This window comes from Fistularia commersonii, chromosome 5, assembly GCF_037954325.1.
Source record: "Fistularia commersonii isolate RoL2024-O1a breed Wild chromosome 5, RoL_Fcom_v1.0, whole genome shotgun sequence".
Taxonomy (NCBI): domain Eukaryota; kingdom Metazoa; phylum Chordata; class Actinopteri; order Syngnathiformes; family Fistulariidae; genus Fistularia; species Fistularia commersonii.
In genome coordinates this window covers 3987737-3999587 of record NC_141288.1, presented here as the reverse complement: position 1 = coordinate 3999587, position 11851 = coordinate 3987737, and positions in this window count along the sequence as shown.

Genomic DNA, 11851 nt, shown 5'->3' with positions numbered 1-11851 from the left:
GCATCACGGGGATGATAACCATGGACCGTCAAACAGGTTGACGTGCTTTTATTTTCTCCCTGCACTGCCTCGCTGTGTGAAGAACCCCGCCGCTAGCTAACTCCCTACTTCCTTTGGCCCAAAGTGTCAAGAGCTCTTGTCAAAGAGTCAAGAGCTCTTCGTCGACCCGTTTCTGCCCGGTTCTTCCCGAGCGAGGACCACACTGGGTTCTTAAAAATGGCCCTCCGCAGGCCCGAGAGAACTATGTGCTCTACCAATCACCAAGCATCTACGTCATGAGTTCCTGTGGAACCGAAAAAAGCTAAAATGGTTCTAGCAACTGGGTTCCTCTGCTGTCCAAATGCACAAAGGAACGGTCTGGTTCCTGCGAGAAGTTCCCACTCGGGCTAAAGGTGAGGTGGACTCACGTCTGCCCCCTGATGGAGAGAAGCTATCACCTCCGCCGAAGCCCCCTTGGGCGTGGATATTAGGAGGGTTCTGCTCGAGCCGAGTTCGTTATCCGCCCGCAGCGAGCCGTTCTAATCCCTTCTGAGAACTCCGATCTGAGCGTGACGTGATTCGTGCAGATTAAAAGAAATGACCTCCGTATTTGGTGGTTATCACACACAGATGAGACGGAGGGCCGACTTGATGAGATGAGAGGACGGAGGGATTCCAGCCTCCTTCACGCGAATTACAATGGGCTTAATTGTCTTTTATCTCATAATAACCGTGGTTTTAAAATAAATAAATAAACTTGCACAAACAAATGCATAAAAACAACCGCCTGCAACACCCTGGAATGTACTTTTTCCAATCACGGAAAACACGTGGAAAGTCAAGGAGCAGGCCAAGTGCGAAATAGCAGGAAATTACCAACAAATGAGCGAGGAGTCTGCAAACAGCTGGCAGAAATTCAGTTTACATAAACAAAGCAAGAGGAGAAAGTGTAATTAAAGATAAGCTATAACTTTGCATAAAAACAGATTTATAACAACCTTGCTTTGTCACCGAATGGTGGAACTTGTCAGCCTCACAGAAAAATAACAGTCCTAAGGTCCGAGCTGGTGGGGGAACAGGTTCTCCGGGTTCTCCTGCCTGGGTTCTTTCCAGGTTAGATGTCTATGTGATAAAAAAGCTGATCCGTCCACTTTAAACCCTGCCTACAGAAAGGATTTTATCAGTTTATCTTCTGTCAAGAACTTTCTCTGCTCTTTTTTTTGTCCTAACATTTCTCCACACATATGGTGGGTATGATTTTTTTTTTTTTTTTACAAAGGAAACAAATACAGTCTTCTCTGCTTTTATTTCTTTTAAATATGTCCCGTCAGACTGGACCCAGGGAGCAGAACAGAAGAACAAAAGTGCACGGACGTAGACGTTTTTTTTTGAACGTCATTCCCTTGGCTTCAAACAATAAGCTGCCGAGGTGACAGAGGGCTGAATGAGGAGTCTCTCCTGCTGGAATATTTATTCAGTCCGTTAAATATTGCAGTGCATATAATCTGGTAAATATTGCAGCAGCGAGTCGGACGACCTCATGTTTATTAAAGAGTCTTCCTAACAAAATCATAATCTGGCTCAGTTTTACCCGCTCACGACTCTCTGCACTGTGAAGATTGCGAGAAAGATGTGAAGTCTCTACTGGCAAGGAGAGAAAACTTGACAAACCCAAAACTAATTATTTTGTTGTTGTTGTTTATTTCTTGGAATCCAATGGCACCCTTTTCCTGAGATTGATGTGATTCCTGCCGAGGAATTGATGTGAAAGTTCAAGTGCTACAAAATGATATGTAAATGACAAAGATGCAAAAAACACAAGAAATGACCTCGAAATCTCTAAGAAATCACACAAAAGTAAAAATAACATGATAAGGAAATCATCGAGAAGCTGGAGCCGATCCCAGCTGGGACACAGGGGCGACGGGCGGGGTTTGAACCAGACGGGACAGCCGTCAATCATATAGACGTCCAAACATCCACCCTGATTCACACCAATGGAAAATTTAGAATCTGCAAAAAACCCGCTGACTGATTTTGGACTGAGGACAGAGAACGGTGGCGCAAACCCAGGCGGGAACCGGGAGAACATGGAGACTCCACGCTGGGAAATAAGGTTGAACTTGAAGCAGCGAGGCGGCTGCACCGTGAATCACACCGATCCCAACATATGAGGTTTGATATCAATGTCTGCAGATATATTTGTATATATTTGAATAATATTGTTTACAACGAGCTGCTTCAGCGGAGTTAAAAGCATCTTTTTGATGGGCCTCCTGTCCCAGACAGCTCAACATGCAGCTGATGTGCATCTCCTACCCTTATTAAAGTAGAGGGACGTGTTTCCTCTTAGATATTTCATGGTTGGATGAGCCAGAGCTGCTCCTCCATAAACTTCCAGAGCCTCAAACTGCTGGTTCCTGTCAGTTCCTTTCATTAAAAGCCGCTTTGTCTCCGTTTCCCCGACACCTGGTGTGACGAGCGGCAGACGAGTCGCCGCCAGGGAGCATCCTTGGATAAAATTAGTCGCGGAGTGGCTGACGCTCCGGAGGTGAGAGACAGACTGTCTCTGCCGCCGTGATTGGAAAATCTAAGGGTCTTATTTTTATTTTGGCGAAGTTGAGTGTCACTGCCAGTGTCTCCACTGGAGTTTCCCGTCTGAAAGCTGATATATTTCATGTCGGGGAATAGACAGTCAGAGCTTTCAGAAGCTGCAGGTACAGAGATGGAAATGAAACCAGTGGATACGCAGGTGAGTTGTTGTTTAGTATCAGGGGTTCACTCCGCCAAAATGAAAACACCTGAGCAGACACATTTCCTTTTTAAAACAACCTAGCATTATTTTCACAATTTCTTAATTATTCACTATATAACTTTTACATTTTTTAAAGATTTTCTAACCGACTTTGAAATTCTTGCAACGTTTCATCATTATTTTCTTCAATCCAGCAGATTTACTGTAAGGACAAATTATCCAAACAGAAACCAAGTCCAGGACTACAGATGGAAATTAGCTATGAGCTACAATCTGGTACAAACATCTCTGCCTCTGTGCTTGATGTAATTGTACACTGTCCTAATAAACTTCTAAAAAATAAAAAAAAGTCTAGATTATTAATTTGATCATTAATTTTCTGTGCCGCTTATCCTGCACTTAGGGTGACTGGACCTACCCCAACTGTCATTGGGTGGGAGGTCACCAGCCAATCATAAGGACACGTATAGAGACAATTTTCGGACCCAAACAGTGACAAGACTACTCACCAAAAACAGGAATGGAGCGAAGAATTTTACTTTTACTTACTCGCTGCCGAAGAGTTGGCCCGTCTCCTCCGCCATCAGGGGCCGCTTTGGTGCACGACTCAGGCGCTTCACATACAGACAGCGTGGCGACATTTCCCAAGCTGCTGATATGACGGGGGGTTCGCACGCCGGTCTGTGGTCTCGACCCAACCGGTCTCTGGATGCGTAAGAAAACAGATGAGGATATATTAGGACTAAACCTGACAGAGGTTCGCTCTCACAGCTCCAGTCAGTGGATGCGTAAGGATGTGTCAGGATGCATTAGGAAGACTTGAGTATTGTGTGAGTAATGACCCAGCAACCGGTGAGACTGAGGCTCTCGCATTTGAGTCCTCACTGTTTGCAAGTCATCTGTGGCAGCTGTGCATCTTCAACACACAGCTGCCATGAAGCAAACCCAAACAGCGAGCGTCATGCTTTTCACCGTCCTCTCATTCACATGTCATGTAGAGATATACAACCATTCATACATTCATGTCATAGACGTTAAACCATTCACCCTCTAATTCAGTGGTCCCCAGACTGGTACCAGCCTGCGGATCATTTGATGCCGCTCCGCTAACGAAATCTTTCTTGGTACGGATTACTGTTTTCTTAAGACTTTTCAGATCTTACAGTTCTAACCTTACTGCTGCACTTACTATTGGAATTGACTTAAGTGGAATTGCTGTCTGTGAAGGTTCTCTGTCATAAAGTTTGTGGTGAGTTCTTGTCGAAATCTTCTTGTCTTGGCGACTGGACTTGAATTTCTTCACTTAAAGACGTTTCACCCCTCATCCGAGAGGTTTCTTCAGCTCTGATGAGCTATGGGGAGTTTCCGAATACATCCCCATATTCAGAAACTCCCCATAGGCCTCAGATGAGGGGTGTAATTGTTGTATTCAGATTAAATACAGTGAACTTACAAAAGTTTTTACTATCCTCTAACCGGTCCGCGGGAACTTTTTCATGCATAAAACCGGTCCCTGGTACAAAAAAGGTTGGAGACCGCTGCTCTAATTCACATGTTATTTACAGACACACAACCGTTCACCCTGTCATTCACACATTATGGACATACAAGCGTTCGTCCTTTTGACATGTCATAGACATAGAATCATTTATGCTTTCATTTACATGTCATAAAGAGACGTACAGCTATTCATCCGCTCATTCACATCTGGACAATCTGTAGTCTCAAATTAACCTCCGCCCCGGGAACGGGCGAAAATGGAGACTCCACTCAGAAAAATCCCCCTGCCAGAATCCAACCAGGGACCTTCTTGCTGTGAAGCGGAATCGCTAACCCCTATACCACCGTGCAGCCTCAATTCAAATCTTTTTAGTTTAATGTCATAAGAGCCGGGGATGTTTTTCCAATCCTGGCTGTGCTTTGTTATGTCGTCTATTTTTTCCCGGCAGGAGAGTCCGATTCGTCACGCACATTTACATCTTCTGATTCTGTTTCTGTTCACCGTTATCTTTCTTTAACAACCCACCGACCCACATTTTCAAGCCGCGGCTATTTCAATTTGTTCGAGTGAATCGTTGCATAGGAAAAAAAAAAACGGGGAGGCGTTTCGGAGCTGAGCAGAAACCTCCTCTTCGTCGGGGGCGGATGTCAGAGAGCGAGACTCAAAGTTCAAACCAGATAAAAACTAATTCTAATCTGAGCCTGAAGTATGAAAAAAGCACATTAATCCCACAGTAATTACAGGTGAAGTGAAAACCGCCAGCGTCCCGGCTGTTTACTCCGGATCCACGCTTCCCGCCTCCTTGGAGCAAGAGGGCTGCATACGCGTTGACCTCTGTTACCATGGAAACTAAGATTTTGGAACTCATCAAAAACGCAGTCCGATAAACTTTGAAGCCCTTATTTGTGGATGTTGTTTTCTTATGAGTCCGGGAGAACTGAAGACATTCAAAATTCTTCTTTGAATTTTATTTTCTCACATCCAGACTTACACCTGTTGATCTTTCATTAAAAAAAAAAAAAAAAAAAACATTCTTTACGTTTTAGCTAATTCTACGTACTTCTAAACCTATTTCTTGAATATATATTTTTTCTTACCTCAGCTTGTTTTGGGAGGATTTCTTCAAGATTCAAATTTTGAGGTCATTTTTTTACACTGCTTTTCATGGGTATTATTGTTTAATCCTCCTTGGGGGATGAGTTTTTTGTAAATCCTTTAGAAATGTGTATTATATCGGAACTATTCATGTCTACTACTTATTTTTCTTTCGGCTTTTCCCTTCATGGGTGACCACAGCGAATCGACCTTCTCCATCTAACCCTATTCTCTGTATCCTACTCTCTCACACCAACTATCTTCATATCCTCTCTCACTACGTCCATAAATCTTTTCTTTGGTCTTCCTCTAGACCTCCTGCCTGGCAGCTCCAATTCCAGCATCCGTCTACCAATATATTCACTATCCCTCCTCTGTACATGACCAAACTATTCATGTCACCGCTTTAAAATATAACTATATGTGACAATAAAAAAAAAAAAAATGATCAGGCTTCTTCTTTTGGCTACTCCCTTCAGGGTTCACCACAGTAAATCAATCTTCTCCATCTGGCCCCATACTCTGTATCCTCCTCTCTCACACCAACTAATTTCATGTCCGCTTTCACTTCATCCATAAATCTTCTCGTTGGTCTCTCTCCAGACATTCCTGCCTGGCAATTCCAACCTCAGCAACCTTCTACCAATATATATCCCTCCTCTGTGCATGACCCAACCATCTCGGTCTGGCTTCTCTGACCTTATCTCTCGAATACCTAGCATGTGCTGTCTCTCTGATGGAGTCATTCCTCAAGATTTATCCAAGCCAAGAAGGGAAATCTGTCATTTGCTCTCCCAGTTAGAGGCCCTGTTGTGGAGTAACGTTTGGTATCCAATCGAATGGTTGTTTGTCTGAAGCTGCGGGTGTCTGTTGTCCGAGGGGAGTTTTTTTGTTGTTGTTGTCGTTGTATAAGGGTAGTAAACAGTGTTTCCATTATTTACAGGCAGTTTATATAAACGTTCTGCTGCCGGCGTCCTGAGGGGAGATGCTGAGGTGGAAGACACTTAAAGCACAGGGGCCATTAATCTTGCCAGGCAGCCGAGATGTTAACAAGTCCAGTATTGACGTGCGTGAGAGTTTCTATTTGTTCCTTAATGGACTCCAGGGGTCGCTCAATTTGTTTCTTCCATAATTGCAGAGAAGATGAACCCAATTCATTATGATTCCCTGCAATCGATGCCGCTGTGCAATTCCTGTTTCCCAGGCGGGGAACATCAGTTGGTGCGTCAGCAGATTGTTAGAGAAGCGAGCAGAAACGGCGTGCAGGAAACCCAAGGCCCGCAGACACAGTTTTACCACAGTCCACCCTAATCAGCACAAAATCATCATTGATTCAATTTAAAACCGTCTTCATCTTTAATTGTTTCATCTACTTGATAAAACTGTCAACATCACTGGTCTGACCTTTAAATATATCACTTATACCGAGGGATGTATTTATCATACTTAATCTTTGCTGTTTAGGTTCTATTTTCTACGGTTTCGGGTGGCTGAGATTTTTTTTTTTGCAGCAATTTGTAAACAAAGCCAAAAAAAACATTTGCTTATGAAAAATAAAAAATAGCAACAAAAAAATCTGAAATAAAAGGTTTTCTTATGCTGATGATGACATTTTGTCCCTCCATTCTTCCCACCTTCCAACCACCCTACTCTGGAAACTATCTCAACCTTGTTTGCAAATTGATCGTTTCTGGTAAATTTCTTGTACTCCAAAAAGATACTGAAAAATATCAACAACAAAGCAAAACAGACAAAAAGTTGAAAAAGAAAATTACTTGATAAAATTGCGAAATAATAATTCGAAATAAAAATGTTTTGTCAGAATGTAAAAAAAAAAAAAAAAATTCTCTGACAATAACTCATTTGATGTAAAAACCCTGTTTTCATATTATCGAGACTGAATTTCTCTGCTGAATATTCCGACAGATATTGCCAAGGATCAATGACGCTCCCCCCTTCCCTCTCTCTCCCCTCCAAGCTCCCCTTCACTCACCACCTCCTCTTCCTCCTTGCAGGTCCTGGTGTAATCTCGCTCGCTGGTGTCTTCAGATGAGAACATTTGCGACGCTCCGGATTGAGGAGCAGCTGGATGTTTTCTCCTGGTTCTCCGGATCAGCGCCGCCCCATTTCTTCTTTCCCTGAAAAACAAAAAAAAAAAACAGCGATTCAGTTCACGCTAAGGCTTTGCTGCCGAGACCGTGAGAGAAATGAAGTGTGGGAGTGGGTGTGCTGCAGAAAAACAGCTTTTCTTACTCTTGGAAAGACATTTTTTTTTTCAACGTCCTGAACGCACTGCGGTTCATTGTACGCTCCACATGCATGCCGTTCAATTTACATCGCCAGCCTGATGTTGCTCTACGTTTTTCCATCTTCTCTTTCTCTCTATGTGACAAATAGGTTACAGCCAGGCTGCTCATGAACGAGACATTGGGCCTTTAAATCACAACAGTGCTGATGGAGGGAGGGTTTTCAATCCACAAAGTCTCAAGAACAAGGTTCACACGGCACTGATAAATGGTAACTTGCAGATTACTGCAGTTAAAGGCAAAACAGTAATCATTAAAATCATTATCCATGAGCAGGAACTTGTGCCCATGTTTTAATAATTTAGTACTACAAAGATTTACGACATTCTCAGGCTTTATTTTACTTGTGGCCATGTGATTTATCTCATTCCCACAGTTTAATTAATCTGTAACGGTAGCGTGTATCTGCCTCTAATGCTTTATTTCTGTGCTATTGGATAAATATCATTATCGCACTTTTGTTTTTCAAATGGTCATTAAACAGATCAAGCCTCTACACTTTCATTATGGCTGCAACATCTCTCTCTCCTAATCTTTGATTATATTATGCAGAAAAGACATTTGTCACAGAGCTGTGCATCATCACATATGTCGTTATTAGCCTCTAACTATGAGGGTGTGATATACGCTTGGTTCCTTGGGATGCGCTTGCATTCCATACCTGATATATTTGGGACCACAAGTCATTTGCCTCTTTGATTATACGGCCGCACAATCATCTTGACATAGTAAAGAGTTCTATCTCTTGGTTACAAAATAATTCAAGCGCAGGGTGGTATAATCCATCATGGTTGCAACGTAAGTAAAACCTGGCTACTAACTGATTAAACTTGGGGAAACACATTTGTCTTGAGGCTACTATACGACTAAAAACTGGGGCTGTGATATATCTCATCTCATAGAACCAAAGGTAAAAAAATTCAAGTTTATCTCATGGCCGAACGATAGCTGAAGCAGGGCGGTGGGTTATATCTCGCCGCTGACCACACGTGTATTATTTCCATACAACCACAGGGGGTCTCTACTGTTCAAACAGAATCTGCACCACCTCCACTCCCATCTGATTTTCCGAAGCGCAGTGTTTTCAAGCAAAGCCTGTGCTGGCCGACTCTCTTTTTGCATTAACTCCCCCCCCCCCCCCCCCGGCAAGAGGTGACACCACGAGTATGAAATAGCGATTTAATCTGGAGGTGCAGCTGCCTGGGAATAACTCTCATCATCGGCTGGCACACACCATTTATAATCCACAACAAAACCATTATTTTCCACCCAGAAACATTTCAGCGGGAACCCCAAGTGTGCTGTTGACTGAGATGACAGAGTCTTGCCTACATATTTTATCTATTATTCCGTTTTTCTGTTGTTGTTGTTCTAAGATAAATGGGGTCTCCAGGCAGCCTGTTGGTATTTGGATCATTTTCTCTTCCTCTGTTTTAGCAACAGCAGAAGAGAACTTTCCAGGTGACAAGGTGACTGGATCATCTTAAGCAAGATAGTAAAAAAAAAAAAAAGGCTAAAGTTCAAAAAACAACCTGAATTTCAGAGAGATTGTATAATGACTTACAAAATTTCTCATCACTTATGCAACCTTAAAAATTAGCATTGGGTTTCCTCTCATACTTAGCTTTGCTATTGTAACAGAGCTGACAGTAACAGTGAGAAATGATACATGACTGAGAATTAAATTCCCTGATGATGAGCTAGAAAAATGTTGAACTTTCAAATAACTACTGAGTTACATTAATAGTGGAATTATTGTTTTGAAAATTAAATGTGAGCCTTACAAATTTTAATGAATATAATACGGATAAGATGATAGTCCTGCAATCCAACTTTTGTTGCCTCAGGATATTTCAGAGCCACTGATACTTTTCCCACTCAAGCCTCTGTCAAATAAAAGATAAAACTAAGGTTGAAACACGGACAGGAAATGAAGTGTAGAAATAATGAGATGAGGTGGGATACAGACAGCCGCGGATATTAGCTACGCATTTAACTCGAAAGCGAACACACAAGGCAAAAACAAACTTTGTATGTCGACCAAGTCTGTGTCAGTGAGCGGCAGCTATTTCCCCTCTTACAAACCAGCAACCACTTTCAAAAAGAAACCAAGGAGAGTCTCTCAGATGGCCGGTGGCTAGCGCTACTAGCACCGCGTCAAGGGAACATATTAGTCCGACACTCACCTAAGCGACGTACAAAGAGTGACGATATTATAATGTTACCCGGACAAAGTTAGCTAGCTGATTAGCTTCATTGCTAACGTCAACTATCTAACAACTAGATGCTAACGTCAGCTACCCGACAGCCTTAGTTAACCGGCTAACGTTCTGTATTTGACAGCTAAATGGCTCGCGTCAACTGTATGATAGCGTATTGGCTAACGTTAGCTAGCTCACGAGAATAGGCTAACCCGCTAACGGCAGCTACTCGATGGCGTTAGCGAACTTGCTAAAATTAGCTACTTCGTAGTTAGCTAATTGGCTAAATTTAGCCGTCTGTGAGATAGCCACCTAGCCAAAAAAAGCTTTCTGACCACTTAGTAACCATGTTATAAGCAGCTTGTTTGCAGTCAGGGACAGACTTAAACTGAGATTTTATTGAAGAAATTGTGTCTCGTAAGCTTACCGTTAAGAGTAAATGCCTTACAACTGGATCCATATCACGCTGCTCATTGAATTCTGAATGGGTCATGGGGCTCCACTAGCTGGAGGACAGCTATGACTAAGCTAGCCCTAAATTATTCCTGCCTTTTTCTGACATTATTTATGTAAAACACTTTGATATTGACGTCCATTTTGCAAAGTTTTGAAATTCGATCAGGGAATTTAGCATGGAAGTAAGATTTTTTTTTTTCCCAAATGCAAGCAAATCTGTGTGGAAAGAAGGTGTGATAAAGCTTTCGTTGAGTAAAACCCATATCAGCCAGAGCGTCAGACTTTAAAACTAATTTCTTGCGATGATTTGAATTTCAAATTCCGGAGAGTGCAAACATCGCCACTCAGCTAGGAATCCAACTAATCTTCTCTCATTTCGCACGGATAAAAGAAAGCTTGATCATTTCGGACATTTTTGCGGTTGCAGATACATGGGAGCGGAATCTGAGAAAGCAAACCGGTTGCGATTCGAAGATGAATCGAGGAACGTGGCGGAGGAGTGTAAAATACTCGAACGCGGACGAGCGACACATTTACCTCCTTCGCCGCGTTTAAAAAAAGTGTGAATTTTAATGCGCAATTGCTGGAGAATAGCAGCCGTCAGCAGCTTCAGTCCACCCACACCGGTATGCCAGCCTTCAAACTCTGCTGTGGGTCCTGCTCTGCGGAGGCCCGCGCAATATTTTATTCAAACAAATTGCCCCATAATTTCAACGCTCCAGTCAAGTTTGCCGGATCAAAAGGCAAAGTGCGGCCTTTATTGGCATTAATTATTCAGCGAACTCCATGACAGGAGCGGCTGAGGGACGACAACTAAAAGAAGAAAAAAAGAAGAAAGAAAGAAGATACCTGTCATCTATCTTGTTGACTATGAACAAACCGCCCTGTTTACGAGTGGAGTAGGACCTTGAGCCGGACTGGCAGGGGCTAAACCTCCTCTGGCAGAATGCTAAATTAGGATTTTAGGAGTGGGGACATAAAGAGGGGAGGATTAACCTGAAAACGGCCGTTAAAATGGATCCCCGCAGAGCAATGAGCTCTGGTGAAAGGAGTCCTATCAGCACAGGCATGCACGGTGCGTACACGCCCTGACAAAGGTGATGTACAACCTGGTCGACACACACGCACACCCGTCCGCGCACAGCAGTTTTCCCGGTGTTAATCTGAATGCGGCGTGTTTTTCTCACCGGCGTCATTCATCAAAGTGACGGGTGCCAATGAGTCTCAGTCAGCCCGACAGACCTCGCTAATAAATCATCTCTTTACCTGCTCTTTGTTTCACATTCGCCGCCGCCATATTTTCAGGACGCCGGCGTGCAGCTGTCCCGGTTTGGACGCGGCCCTCCGAAATCGTTACCCTGTCGGCGCACGGGCCAATGCATCAATGTCGTCGGGGTTCGTCCCCCAATCGCGCCGTATTTAGTAATCAGGAGGTTTTGTCCAAAACAAACGGACAAATTACACTTAATTTTGTGAATGTTGCCATTTTCCATCCGCAGAAACCCCACACCAGGGCATTTTTGGATGGGATATTTTTTCCAAAGGCGCCCCACGTCCA